This window comes from Chiloscyllium punctatum, chromosome 19 (assembly GCF_047496795.1).
Source record: "Chiloscyllium punctatum isolate Juve2018m chromosome 19, sChiPun1.3, whole genome shotgun sequence".
Classification (NCBI taxonomy): domain Eukaryota; kingdom Metazoa; phylum Chordata; class Chondrichthyes; order Orectolobiformes; family Hemiscylliidae; genus Chiloscyllium; species Chiloscyllium punctatum.
In genome coordinates, this window is record NC_092757.1 from 44,810,241 (window position 1) to 44,814,319 (window position 4,079).

General features: G+C 43.9%; 1 non-coding gene across 1 annotated transcript; it reads right to left on the bottom strand.

The window, feature by feature from the left end:
* Positions 1-373: 373 nt before the first annotated feature.
* Positions 374-492, bottom strand: LOC140491717 (5S ribosomal RNA). The gene has a single exon (XR_011963388.1). It is a non-coding gene; the product is annotated as a 5S ribosomal RNA (ribosomal RNA).
* Positions 493-4,079: the final 3,587 nt, after the last annotated feature.

Here is a 4,079-nt window from a genome sequence, read left to right on the forward strand (position 1 = left end):
CCTTCACCTGACAAGCCCTCACCACAACGTTGTTGCTTTCAGACCCTATCCACACCACTAGTTAGACGATTGTTAGAAAACAGGGGAACGCTGACAGCGATCAGGGAAGTGTGATCATCGAAAGTGAGGCATCACTTAATAAAAACCACGGTTTGTGCTCTTCAATAAAATACTTGCTGCTTTGGTGTTCCAGGTGCGTTTGCTCCAATCTCAAGCAGTAATGATGTGTTTGTGTATTGGGGGAAGAAGTTGAACAATGAAATTTGGCAAGAAAAAGTGAGACCGAGAGACTGAGTGAGTAGTTAAAAGGACGTTGCTTGATGAATGGGAGTGTGAGAGTGCCAAGCTGTGAGCAACCTCTGGTGGCTGCAAAAGCCTACTGCACCTGGTATTCCCAGGCGGTCTCCCATCCAAGTACTAACCAGGCCTGAGTCTGCTTAGCTTCCGAGATCAGACGAGATCGGGCGTTTTCAGACTAGTATGGCCGTAGGCACAGACTGCTTCCATTTCTGCTTCCTTAAAGGCGCACACTGCTGCATTTACAACAACATTTTGCCATTCAATCATACTGCACAAAAATATTTCTTTTTCCTTTGCCTTTCTATTCTCCCATCTCCATCTTCAGTTCCTCTACTTCACCCTAGACACACACACACACACACACACACACGTTTATTACACAACAGGATCAACTCTTTCACACTCACTCCACTCCATTTCATTACATGCCCATCCAAACTGCTTCACAAATAAACTCCTTTCCAAATTATAACCACAGCAACATACACACACCACAACGCTGTTTAGCCCCTACAACCTCTGCCTCCATTCAAACATCATGGCTCAGCTCTTGCCCAACTTCATATACAAGCCTCTGGCCCTTGGTCCTGTGAGAAACAAAGCTCACACACCTCAATAATTGCAGTCCGAGACAAAATCTGAATCAGCAGTGTCCTTTATTTTACACTTGCAAGTGGGTGAGATGTCCACTGCCTATAAGGTAGAGGACATAAACACCAAGTTGAATTCATATAAATATTATGTATGATTTGATGTCTTTTGTTTTACATTGCTCCTCCCCTGCTTACATCTTCCACTTCCCTAAGACCGGCCCCCATTACCCCGTTTATCTCTTGCCTTATCCGGCCTTGTCTGTGACAAAATGCTTATTCCTGGCCTCACAAGCCTGTTTGACTTCATCCTGCTGTAGGTCATTGTTAGGCATATTCTTTCTTCATCATTATCTACCCCCTTCATCTGTGCCTTTCCCAAGGCCGTTCTGATCCCTATGACCCTTTTAATTGGGGTTTGTTCCTGTGTTTTTGTAAAAGTGGGAAGCAGATGTTTATACCTACTGTTTGTACAGGCGTACCTAGCTTAACTTCATCCCCTCACAACATCTTATCTATTTGTCCGTAATGTTTTAATGGCACATCTCATTCTAACATACAATTTTAGCTAATACAAAAACAATTATATATTTCCTCCACATCGTTTCCATTCTTGTTTACTCAGCTCGTGGCAAAAACAATTACACGCTGGTGTGAGTTCACTTTACTTTGGAAAATGGAATTGCAGAAGTAACGTTAATTTACCTATATCCCACAATTTCCCCCTTTTCTTTTAATTACTCTTTGTTATCTTCTGCATTTTCCTTTTAGGGGCACCTGTTTCATCAAGGCTGTTTCAATCAGTCTTTGGGTGAGCCCTCGTATACAGGGTATGATACAACAGCCAATGGCCACCAATACCCCGACTACTACTATCAGGGAAGTAAGGATAGAAACCACCATCCCCTTCTACCTTCCAATCCAGGACTCGAGCCATCCTGTGAGAGATGTGTCTACTCCTGGATTCTCAGCCAATTGCTCTGCTAAGGTAGTCAATCCTCTTAAGACCCGAGTAATTGAACCATCAGGTGCAGTGTTATTAGGAATAAAAGGTACAACAGCTTCCTCCTAACATCACACACACACACACCCCCTTTTTCTGCTAAAACCCTATCAAGGGCCATTCTATTTTCCTATGCCATCGTACTGGTCGCATCAAGCTGGTCTGATATTCCTTTAACCGCATCTCTTGTATAATGTATAAATCGCTGTTGATTATTGAAAATGTAATTTATCCAATCTACATTTTTATTAATTGTTACCCACCAGAAGAGAGCTGACTCAAAGCCTGCTGCAATCTGGTTACGAGCCTTGGATTCATCAGGTACCCCCCCTAGGGACTCCTACCGAATCGAGATAAATCCTATCATCGAAAGAAGTGTCTAACAGTAATCTCTTACCCCTTCCCTTTTTCCCTCCTATCTTCTCCTTCTCAAATGCCAGGGTAAATGGAATTGCCAATTGTACAATTGCACATATCCCTCTCCAATCTGGAGGGAGGGTGGGTCTCAATATTTTGCCTCCACAGTCCCACCACAGATCCGCTCGGGGAACCTTCAATGCTGAGTAGTTCCCTCCCTTCTCCGTTTCGGTAACATTCTTAATTTCTGTACATAATTTCTGCTCCCCCAAATCTTTCGACCGACTTGTACCTCGTCTACACACACACGATGTGTGATTTCCAACTGCGGCAGAAAACGGGGGGAGCTTTTGCATCTTTCTTCTCCAAGGGAGGGAACATCCGAGATAGGGAGGTACAATTCCTATCATTCCATGCAGTCTCATCCTGATACAGGGCTATCATACATTTCATGCCCTTCCTGTCTCGCTTCCACCCGAGCGGAAAGGGAACCACCTGGGCCACTGGCCGACCGGAGGCACATGCAGAGCAATTGCTTTTGTTCAGACTTTTCACAGTATACTTTACCCATTCAACCCAGGCATTTGCATCCCCGTACCCAGTTTCTATTTCAATGGTCTGTTTCAAGTCCTTTACCTCTATAAATTTTACTACTTTAGGATCATCAGGAGGGGTGAAAGATTGTATCTTCTTACCCAGTAGTTCTACCCGTTTTCCCTGTCCTGCACTAATTCAAAAACAATAGCCCAAGAAATCCTTCCCATTTGCTTTCATTTCTATCCCAAACGTTTCATTTCATTGTATCTCATAGGTGCCCCCACCCCAGGATTGTTTTGTGCCATTTGGTTTTCCTTATCGTTAGGTATATTGGGTTACACTTTTTATCAGGACAATCACGAGCTGGTCGGAAGGAGGCCCGTTGTACTGTGACGAGACCATTATACTAAGTACTGTCCCCAAGGCCATCCCCATAGGACTTTAGATGTATCTCAGAGCTGCGGTACTGTCTCTGATTACTACATCCCCACAATTTACTCAGCTGCATACATCAGCGTCTATTACTTGTGGATTAACAGATTCAGGAACCGTTAATAATACATATGAAAATGATATTTGACGAAATCCCAATACTAAAAGGGCTAGCATCATAATTCTAGCAGCATTCCCAGTATTCTAAACATCATGCTGAAGCACAAAAAAGACTTAATATACAATCTTACAGAAATAATCCCACGCTCGCATCGCCACTGTAAAATCAGTTACTCAAAGTCTCTTTAGTCTGAGTTTCAGCGGGTCTTGCGTTGATTCGGCTGTCCAGACTTCTTCCTCAACTGGAGATTCCACTGGCCCTTTGATCCGAGTGTAGTGAGTCCAGCCTTTCCCCACCGTCCTTATTGCCGTTTCGGTCGTCAAAAGAGCCTGGTACGGCCCTTCCCAGTCCGGCTGCAATTTAGTCTCTGTCCATGATTTTACTGAGATTCAATCGCCCGGCTAGATGGGATGAACGGTGAATTCAAGGGGTGGAGTCTGTGCCAATAAACCCTGTTTCCTGAGGAAAGACAAAGAGGAGGACAAGCACAGTATATACTTCTTTAAGAACAACTCTTTAGTTTCGGGAATTGGCAATTCTCCATTCGTTCCCAATTAGGTAATGCAAATAAGATTTCATAGGGGGATAGTCCCAAATCTTTCCTTGGGGTTGTTCGTACTCGCAAGAGAGCTATAGGTCAACATTTGGTCCAAGGGAGTGTGGTTTCTATGATCAATTTAGAGAGCTGTCGTTTGAGTGTTTGGTTCATTCTCTCAACCCTTCCCGATGATGGCGGGTG